Here is an 18,246-nt window from a genome sequence, read left to right as displayed (position 1 = left end):
TCTTTCAGATGATACAACTGAGTCCTGTGGGAGGAAACAGCCAAGGAAACCCTGGGATTTCCAAGTCCAGCCCACCTCCAGGAAGCCTCCCTGGGTTAACCAGGACTGCTGCAGACCCACCAGAGCAGAAGCAGCACACATTCACCTTCCTGCCCTCTGGCAGACTGAAAGCGGTATTCTGTGACCATTTACACAATAAAATCTTGCAGGTGAGCTCCGGGGCTCCTCTTCACCTGCGGCTGTCCTGCTGGCCCCAGCACCTTGCCCAAGGCCTATGTACTGAGGGCCACTCCCTCAGGAGCACACAGTGCTGGCTTCAGGTGGGTCAGCAGCACCTCTTCTCCCCAATCCCCCAGGGTTACTGGAATTGGCCTTGCCAGGGTAGAAGCAGCTGCCCCTCCAGGCAGAAAGTGGTATTGTCAGGGAGCATGCCCCAAGCCCTCCTGACTCACAGCCTCTGCCAAAGCCCACCCTCCTCAGTCCAGCTTGTGGCACCTTGAAGGGCAGGGCCTGGAGGGAAAGCAGCAGGGGTGCCCAAGGAGCCAGGGTTCAGTGGGGACTCAGGACCCTCCCCACAGTACCCCAGAGAATCACAGAGCACCCAGGGACCTTGTGGGAGGGAACGGCAGCCAGAAGCTAAGAATCTGAGCACACGGCCTGCACCGTGACACTGAGCACCACTGAATCTCTCACCCCTCACAGTGACACCCCTTCTTCACCGCTCCTCCCCCTGAGCAAGCCCACACATGAGGAAGAGGCTCAGAGGACCAGGTCACTGCCCCAGGGCCCACAGTGCAGTCACAGAGGGCAGGGAGGGAGGCCACGTCCTAGCCCAGTTTGGCCACTGTCCTGGCTTTCTCAGCCCTGACTCCTGGTAGACTTACTGAGCAAAGGGGTTTTCAGGGAGGGTCTAAGGAGCCTCCCCAGTGTAAGGTGTCTGCACTAGCCCACTTTCACCTCCAGAGGGAGCTGATCTCTACTGGCGAGGGTGCTCAGCACAGTCCAGCATGCTCAGGACTGAGAGCCCACCCTGCGTGGATGCTCTAAAGCACAGTGTGGTCTCTGCTGCAGCAGCAGCAGCTGCAGCCACCTCCGCCGCCGCCACCACCACTGCCAGTAATGCTTAAAATGCAGACTAGCTCCAGGCCAGCCCTGCAGGTCAAATCTGCATGTGAGTGAGATACACCGGTAACTCAGGTGCAGGCTGATGGAAGACCAGCAGCTAGCCTGCCCCTCTGCGAGTTCCAGCCTCTGGGTGCATTTTGCCAGCTAAAGCCACTGCCCTCGGTGGTAGTGGCTGCACAGCCTGAGAACTTTATAAAGCCGCTATGACTGGGTGTGGTGGCACACACCTGTAATCCTAGTGCTTAGGAGGCTGAAATGGGGAGATCACAGGTTCAAGGCCAGCCTCAGCAACTTACTGAGCCCCTGTTTCAAAATAAAACAGGAATGAGGGTAGCTTTGAGATAGAATGCCCCTGGGTTCAATCCCCAGTAAAACAAACAAACAAACAAACAACAACAAAAAAACACCAAAAAACCAACCAAACAAAAACAAAAACACTTTGCTCAGCTGCTGCCTGCCCTTTTGGAGAGTTCCCAAGTGCAAATGAGAGCAGGAGGCACAGGCAGGCTCTCTCCCTCTCCTGTCTCTGCTACACCTGGCCACATCCAGAGCCAGGGTCAGGCTGCAGACACTGAAGAGAGCTCAGAAAGCCCCCCAGCCAGGCAGAGGTGGCAAGGTCTGAGCTGGCGTGGACTGGTTCCTGGGGGGGCCCACCTTCCCCTCTGCCCCAAAGATAGAGACAACCTAGACGGAGCAGCAGCCCTGTGCGGGGAGTGTGGGGCAGGACTGCATGCCAGCCGGCCTCCTTTCTCCCCCTTGCACCTCCCCTCCTCTCAGGCAGGAAGGCAGGCACCTTCTAATTATAGACCTAATCGACTCAGAAGAGGCGGGTGTGAATGACTCACTATCTCTCTGCAGACAGACCCACTCAGGGCCAGGTGGGTGTGAGCACCGCCAGAGACCCAGGCTACAGGTGGAGATGGAGGGACCATCCTGCCAGCTCCAGGTCAATATGGTGTGTCTCTGAGCAGTACCTGTGCTTGGCCTTGACAGCCACCACGGATTCTAACCTATAGGCATTTTGGAGGGGGATGCTGGGGATTGAGCCCAGGCCCAAGCTACATCCCCAGCCCTTTTCCTTTTTTATTTTGAAACAGGGTCTCGCTGGGTAGCCTAGTCTAGCCTCAAACCTTCAATGTTTCTGTCTAAACCTCTCAAGTACTGGATTATAGGAGTACACCACCACAGCGGACTTCTGACCTATGGCCTTTGTCCTAGGGCTGCAGGGCCATCAGCACATGTTTCCTGTCCCAGCTGCACATTCTTGCTGAGGCACGAACCAGGTGGATAACCATTTTGGCTGGGCACATTATCCCATGTCTGTAACCCTAGTACTTGAGTGTCAGAGACAGGAGGAACTCAGTTCAAGCCAGCCTCAGCAACTTAGTGAGACCCTGATTCAATTTTTTTTTTTTAATTCGAGGGCTGACGGTAGAGGCAGAACATCCTTGAGTTCAATCACCACAGGGTATTACAGTGTCACCTACACCCACCCCAACTTGTAGGCTGCACATATCAACTTTGACCTATGGGACAGGGAGCTAGAAGGCAAATTCCCTGTCCTTACTCCAGATGGAGGAGAGCTTCCCAGAGCTCCTAAGGCCCTGGGTGTGACAGAGCAACATGGGAAGACATCCTGCTAGCTGGCAGCTCTGCTCCCCTGGGTGCAGTGCCTGGCTCCCCAAGCCTGACCCCTGGGAAGCCAGGCCTGGAGGAGAGCCTCTGTCCTCTTGCTTCTGCGCCCTCTGATGGCAGAATACACAGGCATTGGTGGCCTCAAAGTGCCTGGATGGTGAGGGCTGTGTCGGGAGCTCGGCATCAAGACACAGGCCAGCCTCTCTCCAGCTGCTGGTTTGGGCAATTGCTCTAGCTGCGTGAGGGCCATGGAAATGACCCCTGAGCTTCACGGTGGCCATGGGGGGGGGCGGGGCACACAGAGGGTCCAGAGCAGGTGTGTACACACAGGCACGGTGTAGCACAGAAAGTGTGCTGCTTTGGGTTCTGCTCAGCTGGGCTGAGGCTGAAGGACACAGAACTTGATCTCCAGGGTCCTCTCCAGTCAGCTGCACACTGGAGCTCCATCTCAATACAACACAGGTGAGAGGCCCCTAGCGGGGACATAATACAAGCTTTAGCTTCTGTGTATCTGCAGTATCTACAGCTCCCCCACAACACACACACACACACACACACACACACACACACACACACACACAATGTTCCAGGGAGCGTGTGTGTGTGTGTGTGTGTGTGTGTGTGTGTGTGTGTGTAATGCTGGGGACTGAATCCAGAGGCATTCTACCTGTGAGCTACATGCATAGACCTAACTTATTTACTTTGAAACAAGCTTTCCTTAAATTGCTGAGGCTGGCCTCCCACCTTCAATCCTCCTGTCTTAGCCTCTCAGGTGGAATTACAGGCATGTGCCCCACACCTGGCCACCGTCACAGTTCTAAAGAGTAAACTGCATGAACTCAGCAGCAGAGAGCCAAATTCTGAGACATATTCAGAACCTGAAAGGGTTGAGAGAGGAGGAGAGCTTGTGGGTGGCCCCGGTGCTGATCCGTGCTGGGAGAGAGAGAGGAAATGAAGGTTTAGGATGGTTTGTAGGAAAAGATGAATGATGTTCCCTTTTGTAGCCTCTTCAAGGGACTTCAGAAACTCCACTGCCACCCACTGCTCCGGTGCTTCCTCCTGTGGTCCATGCGTCCATTAGGTGGCATAAATAGAGAGGGGGCCACCTGCTACTGACCAAGAGCAGGACACACGTCCCGAGAGGAACAGCCACATCAGACATGGTGGTGCACCTTTCATGACCTGAGCCCAGCCCTTCCTTCCATTCACAAACTCCTGCTGTCCCTGCACCCCACCCTGTCGCTCCCCGACTCCCCAGTGTAAAGAGCTGCAGAGGGTCTGGGCCAGGGCTGCCGGTCTTACCGCCACACATCACCTATGCTTGAACTTGCCCGTGCCTGATTCATGGCCGTGCTCATCCCCACTCCCATGGGCTCTTCCTGCTTGCTGTACTATTGAAGCCTTCTTAGAACTGCACCCTGAGGTCTTAACCCCTCCTTCCTCTAAGCTTGTCACATGTCTACCTCACTGCCTTTCCTTAGAATAACTTGTGACAAATGCTAGCTTCTGTGTTTGAATAATGTTTATGATGCCTTGTTTAAAGTTTCTGTAAGAAGTAATAGTGGCTGTAGAAAATTCAGGAGAATTGTCAGCTAACTCCTCCCAAGATGCCCTGGATATTTAATATAATCTCCTCCAAATTACTGTATCTGACTCCAAGTAATTTTTGTGCAAGACAATTTTTCCATTGCTGCATGGAGCAGCAACCTTCCATGGCAGGACTATGGGGGAAGCAGCGACTGCTAGAGTCTGCTGTGCTGTACTGCGGAGGCCTAGAGATGAGGAGAGATTGATAGGGTTGGGGGAGGCCAGCCAACACTCAGGGGTTTCAGAACAGACTCACTTCCACAGCTGAGGTTGCCACAAACAATTTACTCACACTTTCTTGGGTGAGGAATACAAATTATTGTTATGATTTGGATATACAATGCCTCCCGGAAGAGTTTATGTATTGGACAATGCAGTCAGATTTGGAAGTAGGGCATGGTTGGGAGTGGTGAGTCACTGGAAGCATGGCCTTGGGGACCATACCTGTCCCTGGTCTCCTCCTCTCTTTTTATGCTTCCTGGACAACATGAGGAGAGAACTGCTTTTCCTCTACTACGTCCTGCTGCTGAACCATTTCTGCCTTGGAGCGAGCCAACTGTGGACTGACCTTTGAAACTGTGAGCTCAAAATAAATATTTCCTCTTCTAAGTTGTGCTTGCCAGGTGTTTTGGTCAAAGTGATGAAAAAGTGGACTAAACAATGATATTGACTCTAGAGGCACATCCAATCATGGTGCTATTCAGTTGCAGGGACATCCTGTCCCAGCACCTCTGCACCAGGACTCCTTGGAGATATCTGCTCTCAAAGAACATGCCCTTACCTCCCACCTGTGGGCCTCCAGCTTGAAGCTTCAAAGGCTCTGAGCAGGAAGGCAGGTTGGGAGCAAAGGGCAGGATGGGAAGGTGGCCAAACTGGGCAGGGGCCTTGCCTTTCGGGAGCCCTGGATGGGCCAGCCTGCCCCATTTGTGGGTTCTCCTGGGTCCTAAAGTACCTGTTGCCAACACCAACTCTGTTCTCCAAAGTGTCCCAGGAAAGGGGAGGTGAGGTCACTAGCATTCACCCACCAACACACCCAGCCTAGGGTGACCATAGCCTGTTCGGCCTCCGAGGGACAAAGGGGAGAATGTTGGAAAGCAGCCGCTGGGGGGTGACTGGCCAGCCTCAGACATGGCCTGTCCCACCCTAAGAGAGTGGGGATGAAGCCTGAGGAGGGATAGTCTATGCACTGCAGACTCTTCAATTCAACTCTAAGGGGAGCTGTCTGGCAGGTTCCAGGACGCATTCTGAATTCTAGGGCCCTTTCAGCTCCTGAAGCCTACAGTTTTGGAAATTTCTAAGATTTGCCTAAAGAGACTTTGAGTGACCTTGTACTTTATTTTTCTATGTATTTATTTATTTCTCCTCAGCCTCCCAAGTACTAGTATTACAAGCATGCACCACCACACCCGGCTAAGCTTATACAGTAAATGGCCATCCTTAGGAGGTGAGCCATATGCCAGCAATTGCATAAATCATCTCAAATAAATGCAATTCTCCTATAACCCAGGAGGCAGCAAAGAAATGCCCATTTCTCCGATGAGAACACCAAGTCTCAGATCAGGGTCACATTAGGCTGCTCTGGCAGGCAGGGATAGGTAGGTCTGCCCAGGCCTGCCCGCCTGCCCAGGTCTATCTTTCAGGACTGTCATGTTTCCTCGACATTGTCCCTAAGCATTCTTGGCAGGGGCAGGACCCTCTGAGCATCAGATGAAGACTAAGGTTTGTGCCTGGACCCAGGACAAACTCTGCATTCAATTCCAGGGCTGCTGGGCTCCCAGAAGCTCATCTGTAGAGCACAACTAAAGAAACCCAGCTTTCTGGAAAAAAATGGGACAAAGATGGCCCTCAGGGCCTCTTTGCAAGAGTCTCAGAGTCCCTGGCTTCTACCATGGGGGAGGGACTGAGCCAGCCCCTGTCTCTGCCAGGCTTGGCAGGGGGCTTCTTTTCCAGGCAGTAAGGGGGCTTCTATTTTTTAACCTACTCAACAAAAACGGAGGCTATTTTTAGCTCAGCAAGCTGCAGGGCATTGCAATTAGCAACTGAAAGTTACACATCCTGCCAGTCTCTCCTCTGCTGGCTGTTTTGGGGGAGTGCTCCAGGAGGAAGCTGGGAGTCCTGTGCACCTGCCCTGGAGGTTACCTAGCCAAGAGGGCAGACTCAGGCCACTGCCATGCCCATGCTGGGCACTTAGACCTGGCCAGGGGACACACATGCCCAGCTCTGCCAGGGACCCTGCGAGGTGGACCCTGACTGCCCTCTGGAGCTGTCTAGTTCGCTGGGGTAGGGTAGGATCTCAGGTGCTGCACAGAGCCCTCACTTCTTATCCATGCATTCACTTATTCATTCATTGGGAAATGTTAGCAGGGATTGGCCTAGACCCTGGAGATCTAAGGAAGGAAATTTTGTTGCTCCCTGGCCCCACAAAGCACCCACTGGCACAGGCGAAGCTGGTGACCATGAATGTACAGATGAGGACAGATAAGGATGAGATATTATGGGTTATAGGACACTCAGTGCTCTGGAGGGGACCCCTGGGGCAGGAAGATAATAGCCTTATCTTGATTTGAAGTCTGAGCAGACCGGAAGGAGACTTCTGGACAAGGAAGAGTGGGTGAACAGAGAAAGGGGCAGGCTGAGTCTTCCTACTCCTCCCCAGAGCACTTCCTGGCTGGCTCGCTCACTACAAAACTAGTATTTATGATTACATATGTGTGTTTCTCCGGTAAGTGCAGTTTTGTGGAGGTGCCCAGGTCCGGGCCTCGCTGAGAGATCACAGGTGTGTCCCTGCTACCTCCACGCTGGGGCCTGGAGAGCCCACCCTGGAGGCTCCCAGGGTCTCACAGGTGACCCTGCTCTCTCCCATACTGGGCCAGCAGGAACTCCCAGTAGGACCTCTGAGCCCAGGTTCCAAGCCACTTGACTTCTGTAAATCAAATGCTTGTCTTAATGCATGGAGGAGCAGGGTGGAGGGGCTGCTACTGACTCCAGTGCTGACAGACAGACTAGTAGGGTGTGAGCCTCTGGGTAACCTTCAGGAGTCAGAGGATTTGCATTAGAGGAGTCTGACCCACACTTTGGACAGCAGAAAGCTCTGAGACTGTGACAGGAGTCACATTGCCCTGGGGCACCCTTGCCCCCTAGGCATGAGAGGTGAAGGGTCAGGCACTGGGCTGGGTGTCCTCAGCTTTGGGCAGGGCTAAGCCTTCTTAACTCTGTCTTATGTTCAGGAAGCCAAGTTTCAGGGACCACAACCCTTCCTTTCAGCAGGTGGCAAGAATTAATTGCCCTGCCTCCACACAAGAGTTCTCCCCAACCTGGTCGTCCAGCCCTGGCCAGCTGCCCCTTCGACCCTTCCCGGCTCTCTTCCTCTCTAGCTGGGCTCACAGACTAGGAAACTTTCCAAGGACGGTCACATCCTTTCAGTCTCCAAGGTCCCAACAGCATCAAAAATGATGCACAGTCCAGCTAACAGAGGAGGCCTGCAGGTGCAGGGCTGCAGGGGTTCTTTGCTGGGGAGATGCACCCTGCAACAGCATTCCTTTCTCCTGTGACGCCAGCTTCTCCAGTGCCCTCATTAACATGGTGCCAGTGTCCCAGCCCATGCCTTCCCCTCCTGCTGTCTCCATTTTCACAGGAGCAGCTGGCACCCTGGGAGCCTGTGCTAAGTCCCAAGAGAGCAACACAGGGTAACCCACCCTGGCCTAGCCTCTGCGGACACTACACAATACGCCAGTAAACAACTCCTGTGTGAGAGTCTCCAACAATTTTTTTTAGTATTACTATTATCAGTAGTAGTGATAGTGCTGGGGATTGAACTCAAGGGCATTCTACCTCTGAGCTATGCCCCCAGCACTTTCTATTTTGAAACAGGGTCTCACTAAGTGCCTAAAGACCTCATTGCTGAGGCTGGCCTGGAATCTGCAATCCTCCTGTCTCAGCCTCCCGAGCACTGGGAGTACAGGTGTGCACCACTCTACCCAGCTCTCCAACACCTTTAGACACTGCAGTGACTCCTCAAATCCAGACTCTGCTGTGCCCAGGCCAGTCTCAGTCTGCACTCACCCTTGTCTGCTGGCGCTGGGCCCCACACTGCTGCCACCCATCCTGCCCCTCCACCCCAGGGCTGGAGCAGCCTCCCCTGGGGTCCAGCCTCTGCTCCCACACTCCTGCCTCAGGAGTCATAGGGATCACCCCTGGGACCTCTCCTCCCCTGCCCAAACTCCAGCTCCCAGATCTCCCTGACTTTGACCTAAAATGTGCCTCCTTTGAGATAGAAGATATTCTTAAAAAAAAAAAAAAAGAGACATCAAGGAAGGACAGGAAATATAATTTTAACTTAAATTTCCGCACCCTTCCCAGGTCCCCAAGCCGGTCTCCTTCCCAGGCCTGCAACTACCAAATTTCAGGGAAATCTGTAAATCTTTTCATAACTGTAAATTCACTCATGAAAATTACCTTGTGCCCTATGAGCCCACCAAAAATAGATTATGGGAGATACTCCACACATGGTAGTGCACACTTATGATCCCAGTACTTGGGAGGCCGAGACAGGAGGATCGCAGGTTCAAAGCCAGCCTTGGCAATGTAGCGAGGCCCTCAGAAATCTAGTGAGAGCCTGTTTCCAAATTAAAAAATAAAATCAGGCTAGGGGTTAACTTGGAGGTAGAATGCCTCTAGATCTAGTCCCCAGTACTGAGAGGGGGAAGGGGAGGGAGATACATTTTAAAAAACCTAAAATTTAAGGGACTTCCTAGTAGTAATCGGATAATGGGACACCAGGTCAGTGTAAGTATCCAGAGAACAGCCAGACTGGTGTTGCCCTACCCGTGCCTCACTACAACGCCCTTAAAGTTGCTGAGGCTGGCCTTATGCCTGTGATCCTCCAGTCTCAGCCTCTCAGATCCTGGAATTACAGGTAGGCACCACCATGTCTGGCTCCTTGAATGTGCATTTCTTGTTTTCCTAAATATACCTCTGTGCCTCTATTGAACACGTGCTGAAATTCTTGACCATCACCTGGGTCAAGGATTCCACAGCCCTGAGTCGGATCTCCCGCTTGCTCTCCAGTGACTCCTGGAGCCTCTTCTGGGGAAAGCTTGAGCTCCAGAGAGACTTGGCCCTGTCTTCTGGATGACTTGGGGGTAGAAAGGGTCCAGTTGCAAGCAGAGGTTGGACCTGAGCTGGCTGTGGGGGCCAGCCTCCTCCTTTGCAGGGGTACGGCCTCCAGCCCTGCTGCATGGGGGTCGGTGAGCACAGGGTGGGGTTGCTGATTTATGTCTTTGTTTATGGTACCAGAGATTGAACCCAGGGGCATTCTACCTCTTAGCTACACTCCCAGCCCTTTTTATTTATTATTTTGAACCAGTGTCTCACTAAGTTGCCGAGGGTCTCACTAATTGCCGAGGCTGCCCTCACACCAGCGATCCTCCCATCCTCAGCCTCTCAAGGACTAGGATTACAGGTGTGCCCCGCCACACCTGGTAACTAGTGGCTTTTGATGGCAGGTTACCTGGCTGCTGTACCAGACACACAGACAGAGCGGACACTGCCCTGTCTCCATCCCACCTCCCTATGTCCAGAACAGCCGGGGCGGGGGGGGGGGCTGCCGCAGATGGAGAAAATGAAGACACCGCCTCCTGCTTTGGGCAGGTGGGTCCCTCACTCAGTGTGCTGCCCTGTCCCGGCACGCAGAGGTCAGCACAGACCTCGGTGTGTAGGGCCGTCACTCGGCCCCTGCCCAGCCCAGGCCAGGAGGTGCAAGGTGACACTTCCTGTGCCCCACGCCCTCCAGGCCCCACCTGCTTCCTTGAACTCTACACACTCAGCAGGCCGCCCTCAGGAGGACCGGGCAGGCCCATCCTGGGGAGAGTCCCTGGAGCCTCCTCCTGGCCTCCCAGCCTGGGTGAGATACTGCTCCTCACATAACCCAACCTCCAAGAAATCACACCACCAATGCTGGGAAGAGGGCCCTGTTTACCTTGGTGCAGCCTCGAGGCCGGCCAGCTCCCTCACCAGCCTGGCGCAGGGACACAGCCAGGGCCCAGCAAAAAGGCGGCTGCCATGGGAACCGAGCGCCAGCCTCAGCACCTCGCGCTGCGCTCCCACAAAGGCCGCTTGGAGGCTGCTGGTAATTAGAGCTCTCTTACAGACGCATGATTCATTTTTTTCTTCTGAATTCCTTGCTATTACCAAGTGCTAGTTGGACTGACTGAAGGAATCCTGCCATCTCCTCCTCACACTCTATATACAAATCCTGCCATGTCTAACTTTTCTCCTTTTTCCCTTTTTGTCCAGTCAGCTTCTTCTGGCTGCTTGGGGAGACAGAATGTCATTGTCCACCAATAACTGCCCCATTATTGAGACTCCAAGGCCCAGGGTGGGGCAGGTGGATTCCAGAGAATTCCTGCCCTTTCCCGGCAGGGTGCCCCAGGCCGCCCATGCTTCGCCTCATCCCCACCAAGGGTGACTGCTTGGGGTTGAAGGGAGCTGCCACGAGCTTCCTAGCTGTGGGGCGGTTCTGGGGGCCCCAGAGGCAGATCCAGATAAGAAGCAACCTGAGGTCATGCGGTAGCAGGTCCCTTCGCTTCTGGGAGTCGCTTCAGGTGCCACAGAGGAAGAAGGGTGGTGCAGACCCTCACTCCAACTATGGTCATCCCCTAGGGTCCCCCTTCTTAGATGGGGTGTCCACTAAAGACGTCTGGGACAGGATTCTTACTGCTAATTACAGCAGGTACGGTAGCCAGGGCTCCTGCCTGGCTCCCACTGCAAGATGCCCAAAGCAAACAGTGGCAGCTCAAGCCTCAGCCTTAGACCCTGTTTCAAAATAAAATAGGGTTGTTGGTGTCAATCCTCAAAAAAAAAAAAAAAAAAAAAGGAAAAGAGAAAGAAAGAAAACAGAAAAAACAGAAAACAACAGAAAAAAACAGAAAAAAAGAAAACAGAAAAAAGTTCCCACAGTGTCTTACAACAGACAGTCAGAAATATAAGGAAATATAAGGAGGCAGACACAAAACACCAGGCCATTGGAATTAGAACAGAAAGGTACACTCTGCTGCCCACAATCCATCTGCCCTGCCAGATTCCATACTACCAGCCAAATAAAGTCCCCAGCCAACAGTGCCTGGTGCTGCCCGCCTATAATCTCAGCTACTCAGGAGGCCGAGGCAGGAGGATTTCAAGTTCAGGGCTATACTGGATAACTCGGCAACACCCTATCTCAAAATAAAAAGTAAATCAGCTATGGTGGCACCTGACTGTAATCCCAGTCCTTGGGAGGCTGAGACAGGAGGATTGTAGGTTCAAGGCCAGCCTCAACAACTTAGTGAGATCTTGTTTCAAAATAAAAAGGAGTGGGGGTTGTTTAGCTCAGAGGTGAAATGCCCCTAGGTTTAATAATCCCCAGTACCAAAAATAAATAAATAAAAGTAAAATGTTAAAAGGGCTGGGGGTGTAGCTCAGTAATAGAGTGCTTGCTTTAGCATGTGTACAGCCCTTGCTGAATCCTCAGTATTGGGAGGAAGGTCGGCCCTAACTGAAATACACAGGTGACAGGGACACAACATAAGAGAGCTGGGGATTAATAAAAAAGAAAAGATGAACCAAACAAAAACAAAAACTTTTCTAAAGAATGTTTTTGCTAAAGAAACAACCAAGACGTGTCAGAAAAATAACCCTTATAAGAAAACTCCACATCAAGTGATAAGAATGGTTTAGCCAAAGCTGTACTCGGAGAGAAATTCATACATTTCAATAGAAGTAAACAAGATTGAGCACTCGACTCAAAAAGCAAGAAAGCTTCCAAACAAGAGAGACTGATGGTAAAGTAAAATGAAGGCAGAGTGGCAAGGGTAGGTAAATAAGTGAATTTAGTCAAGGAGAGAGTACAACAGCTGCTTATTAAATGTAAGAGCCAATTGGGTTTTTTTCTTTTTTTTTCTTTTTCTTTTTTTTTTTTTTGGTGTTACTGGGGTTCCTGGAAACCCTCCGAGCTACACTCCCAGACCTATTTTTTTATATTTTTATTTGGAAACAGGGTCTCTTAAGCCAACATAGCTGGCTTCAAACCTGCGTGATCCTCCTGTCTCCGCCTCCCAAGCTTGAGGATTACAAGGGTGTGCCACCACACCAGGCCTCAGAGCCGATTTTTTGAAAAACACAAATCAAAAAGATAAATCCCTGGCAGTCAAGGAAAGAGAGGGAGGGGGAAAAAAGGGGGACACAAAAATATACTGGGTGTGAAAAGAACATACAGATACAGAGAAGAAACTTTAAAAGAATTAACAAAGGTAAATCTGAATGATCTGAAAGCTCTCTGAGCTGCAATATTTCTAGAAAATATAAATAACTAAAATAGACTAAATATGTTTAGAATCCAATAGCCATAGTACAAATTAAATAAGTTGACAGCCTACTAAACCTCAGGGAAAAAGTAAAAGCAAGCCACTGCTGAAGTAGTTTCTAAAATGAATTACTTAAGGCCTTTGAGAATAAGATAATTTCATATGATATTTAAACTATTTCAACTACACAATTCATACTGAAAAGCATTCCTATTCATTTTATGAAGCTAACATAACCGTGATTTATAAATGGGACAGATGTATCTCCTAATAGGAAGTACCTGAAAATTCTTACCTATGAATATAGATGAAAAATACCCTGAGAAACATAGCATAGTAAAGTGAACTCAGCAGCATTTTAAAGAACAATAGAGCCTTCCCCAGTGGGATTTATTTCAGGAACAAGAGGATGATTTAGCCCAGAGAAGCTAGTAAGTCAACACATTAATAGGACCAAGGAGGAAAGACATTTGATGATTTTGCTAGATACAGGAAGGCCTTTGATGAAGCTCGGGATCCTTCCTGCTGTGCACGCTTGGCAGTAAGTGGAAACCCAAGCACACTGCTCAGAGAATGAGGCCTGCACGCACAGTTCCAGACCTAGTACGTCCCAGGCCTCCCCAGTCCGGCGCAGAGCACAGAGGCCAGCCGCTGCTGCCCAGTGTTGCTCTGCACCTTTTGGAAAGCACAATAAAATAAGATGAATCAAAGACACATTATAAATGAAAAAGCAGCTGGGCGTGGTGGCGCACGCTTCTAATCCCAGCACTTGAGAGGCGGAGACAGGAGGATTGTGCAGGTTCGAAGCAAGCCTCAGCTGGCTTAAGAGACCCTGTTTCCAAATTTAAAAAAGTATAAAAATAGGTCTGGGAGTGTAGCCCGGAGGTAGAAGGGTTTCCAAGAACCCTAGTACTACCAAAACAAACAAACAACAACAACAAAAAAGAAATGAAAAAGCAGACCGACCCTTATGTGAGAATAATGTAATGAATTTTTTTTGTTGTCCAGGAAATCAAACAAAAACTCTGTTCAAGCTAAAAAGAGTTATCAATATCTGCCATGAATTTGTTATAAGTCCAGAGCTGATGTAGCAACTTCCCTGGGCAGGTGTCCCCATGCAGGTCCACGAGGAGCCAGGGCACGATGCTCACTCCCAGCAAGTTTGTGTGTCTATGTGAGGGTGTATCTGTGTGTGTGTGTGTGTGTATCTGCAGGTGTGTAGGTGTGCCTCTGGGTGTGTCTGTACATATCTTTGTCTTTGTGGTTGTGTGCCACAGTGCGTCTCTGAGGAAACATGTGTGTGTATGTTTTATGACTATGTTGTGAATGTATTTATGTGTCTATGTATCTGTGTGTGTCATGTGTGGCTTATGTCTAAATGTGTATCTGTCTTTACATGTATCTGAGTGTCTATGTTCCATGTGTTTCTCTGTATGTACTTTTGTGTGTTTGAGTGTGTGTGTGTATATCTGTGTGCCTGTATTTATCTCTATGTGTCTGCGTGTGTGTCTTCTGGGTGTCTTTGTATGTGTTTGCCTGTGTATCTATGGGTGCATGCCTGTGCATATGTTTGTGTCTTATGACTGTGTATGTGGCTGAGTATTTCTACATGTGTGTCTATGTGTGTCTGTGTATATCTATCTTTGTCTTGTGTCTTGTGTCTGTGTATGTGGCTGTGTTTCTATGTGTCTTGTGTCTGTGTGTGTGGCTGAGTGTGTCTCTATGTCTGAATCTCCTGGGACCTCCCAGCGCTGCTGGCCCCACAGCCACTGTGGGGGATGCGCGGTTCCCAGTGGGTCTGCTCTGTCCCCATGCTCAGCTCCCATGTGGCCCCTCTGCGGGACCTGCACCCCCAGCAGTGGGAGGACCTGCTCTTTGGGGAGTTGCGGGAGGCCCAGGGAGGACAGGGCTTATCCTGCTTCAGAGCTGCTCCCCTCTGTCAGTGTCTGTCACTAGAAGAGCGAAGCTGGTGGGTTCAAGGAGACTTTGTGCCAGCGGCCCAGCTGCACGGGCTGCTCTGGCCGCAGAGGTTCTCTGACTCACACTCACCGCCCCATGCAGGGGGCGGCTGGTGGCAGCTGCACTGACATTTAGGAAATGGCAGAGGCTGGGCTGGGCTGGGCCAGGAAGGCCATGAACAGCGGGGGCAGGTGGCTCCACCCCACAGGGTGCCGAGGTGCCCACTGGTCAGCAGGCTGGAGAGAGCTCCAGACCCGCAGAGGTCCTGTAGGCCTCTCCCCAGTGTCCCATCCCCATCATTTACCTGACCACTCACGGGGAGCCCCCAAGTCTCACCTGCCTGCCTCTGAGCTCCTCCTTGCCCTGGAGCCTACAGGGACCCAGGCAGAGAGGGTCCTGGAGAGGGAATTGGCGCTGGCCCCTGACCTCCTAGCTGAATCGAGGCAAGCCACGGCCCCCTGGGCCTCAGTTTCCCCACCTGTAAATCCTGCAGGAAAGACCAGTGGGCCTGAACATGCCCTTTGCAGCCCTGTGTGTCTCCTCTCCCTCACTTCTTCAGTCAACACATATCACTGAGGCTTCCAGCCTGTGCCTTGCAGGGGATCCTGGGGTGGGAGAAGTACAGGGGTAGACAGACTCTCAAGAAGTTGGGAGAGCTGCCTGGAAGAGGCAACTTTGAGCTGGGATTCTGAGGACAACCAGGGGTTTTCCCAGTGGGTCAGGGGAAGGAAGGGCAGAGTCACATCAGCTCAGTTTCCAGGCAGGCCCCCAGAGCCCACAAGTGGCCCTCCCCTGAAGGTGTGGCTTCCCCCAGGCAGCCTTCCTGACTGCCCTTCCCCCACAAATGCTGTGCTGTGGTCCCCGAGGGTCTGCAGAAGGCTTGCTGACATGAGGTGCTGTGGCTGCCAGGAGACCACAAGTCCCCAGGGCTGGAGCTCTCACCCTGCCTGCCTCTCCCAGGGAGCTCATATGGCAGCTCCCCCAGAGGCAGGACCCCCACAGCTGGCTGTGGCCAGGAGCTGGCAAAGAGCCTGGGGACTGAGCAAACCTAGCTCCCAGGTCAGGAGCCTACTCCAGACCTTCCAGCTAGGCAAATGCCATGGAACTGCCCCTGCCCACCCACCGTCACCTGTGCACCTGCTGCCTTCCCACCTCTTCCAGGATAAGGGAGGGAGAAACAGCTGCGAGGGCAGATGGCGCCTTCCTGAGTCTCCATGTGCATCTACTTAAAGAGAGTGGATGCTGGGCTCAGTGGTGCATGCCTGTAATCCCTACACTTAAGAGGCTGACAGGAGGATCATGGGTTTGAGGCCAGTGCACAGGATCTTAGCAAGACCCTGTTTCAAAATAAAAAATAAAAATAAAAAGAGCTTGGATTATAGCTCAGAGGCAGAATGCCTGGGGTTCAATCCCCAGTAACATAAAAATAATAACAATAGTAATAAGTTAAAGAAAGAAAGTGGAAGCTGGTGGTGATGGCGCACACTTATAATCCTAGCACTTGGGTGGCTGAGACAGGAGGATCACAGGTTTAAGGCCAGCCTGTACAACTTAGCAAGATCCTCTCTCAAAATAAAAATAAAAAGGTCCGGGAGTGTAGTCCAGTGTTAGAGTGCGCCTGGAGTTCAATCCTCAGTATCAGAGATAGGCAGACTGACGGAGAGATACACCAAGACCCAGCATGGGTCTTCAAGGAGCCTGGGGGGCGGGAAGGGGGAGGCCGAGGGCCATCTAGTCACTGATCCTGAGCAAGGGTACGCCTGCATTTCCTGCACTGTTGGTTGTTTATTCATTTATTTGTGGTACTGGGATTGAATCCTGGGGTTCTCTACCTCTGAGCTGCACCCCCACCCCTTTCCTTTTTTCTTTTTCAGTACTGGGGATGGAACCCAGGGGCATTCTACCTCTTTATACCCCTGGCCCAAATTTTTATTCTTTATTTTGAAACAGGGTCTCACTAAGTAGCTAAGGCTGTCTGTGAACTGGGATCCTCCTGTCTCTGCCTCCCAAATGCTGGAATTACAAGCCTGCGCCACACGCCCAGTTCCCTTTTTACTTTGAAACAAGGTTTTGCTAAATTGCTGAGGCTGTCCCTGAACCTCCTGTCTCAGTCTCCTGTAACTGGGATTACAAGCTTGTGAGGCTGTGCCTGGCTCCCCAGCTGTTGGTTTCTTGAAGCCCTGCTCTCAGGAGCTGCCTGTCTCTGGGGCCACATCCCTGTAACAGCTTCACCTTCAGAATGCATCTCCCCTCTGTCAGCTCTGGGGTCTGAACCCTGATCTGTCTCTTATTCCACTGCATTGGTCAGGTACAGTCCTGTGCCGCTCCACAGGACAGCCCATTAGAATGCACCGTCCTGCACCCCACTGCCCCATCCCAGTTGCCCTCCAATCTGACCCTGGACCCGCCAGTCCTGTTCATGTAACCTCTTACCCTCCTCTGGCCACTCTGCCTAAAGTACAAACACCACCGGGACACCCCAGGCAGCACTAACTGTAGTGACTGGTCCCAGGGACACTGGGTGGGGCCACGTGCACCCTCTGGCTCCACAGCACCAAGGGAGTAATTCTCTGGGAGTAATGTCCAGATGCCTTGAGGGCCCTCTCTGTCCCCTGCCATGTGACCCTGTCAGCCTGGTCCCTGAGCAAGGAGGGCATGAGGAAGACATGGGGCAGGGTGCAGCCAACCATCTACAGACACCACGCGAGAGCGCACTGACTTGGGCGCCATTCTGCCACTGTTGAATGCCTGTCCTGGCTCAGGCGCTCCTGCTGGTCTGTTCCTCTTTGATCCATATCCCGGCATCTACTTACTGACCGTGCTCTTGGCCCCTCTTAGCTCCTGTGGACAGCAGAGATGGGTTTGCCTCCCTGCTGAATGGCAGTCCCTGCACACAGCAGGTGCTCAATCAATGTGTGTTGGGTGCCTGAATGAGGGAGGGAAGGAACAGCTGGCTCCTGGAACCTCCCAGAGGGCAGGGCTGGCTGCCCCACCCAGGCTCTCTTGCTGAGGCCTGGGCTCCCCGGTCTGGGGCCAGCTCCATGCTCAGGGGACACCAGGGCTGCCTAAAGTCACCCTACCCAGCATGGTCAGAAGGAGAGCTACAAGTGCCTGTAATCCCAGTACCTGGGAATCTGAGACACAGGTTTGAGACCAGCCTCAGCAACTTAGTGAGTCTGTTTCAAATTAAAAGTGAAACAGGCTGGGATTTCCAGTCTCTGTATTTATTTATTTTTTGGTGCTTGGGATTGAATCCAAGAGTGTTCTAGCTCAGAGCTATACCCCCAGCCTTATCCATTCATTTATTTATTTACCTACTTACTTATTTATTTTTGGTACTGGGGATTTAACCCAGGAGCATTCTACCTCCAAGATACACCGCCAGCCCTGTTTATTTTTTTATTTTTAAAAGTGTCTCCACCTGCCCACTGGCCTCCAACCTGCCATCCTTCCTGTCTCAGCCTCCCAAGCACTGGGATTACAGGCAAACCCCGCAATCCCAGCTCCACTCTCTAAACAGTCATCTTGGAGGCTAGGGCAGCTACCTGACAGGCCCTCTCAGCTGCCTCGCTCACACTCACCCCCACATCCCACGTGGGCG

The sequence above is a fragment of the Muscardinus avellanarius genome, assembly GCF_963383645.1.
Source record: "Muscardinus avellanarius genome assembly, chromosome: 7".
Taxonomy (NCBI): domain Eukaryota; kingdom Metazoa; phylum Chordata; class Mammalia; order Rodentia; family Gliridae; genus Muscardinus; species Muscardinus avellanarius.
The sequence above is the reverse complement of the archived record's forward strand: the minus strand, read 5'-3'. Positions refer to the sequence as shown.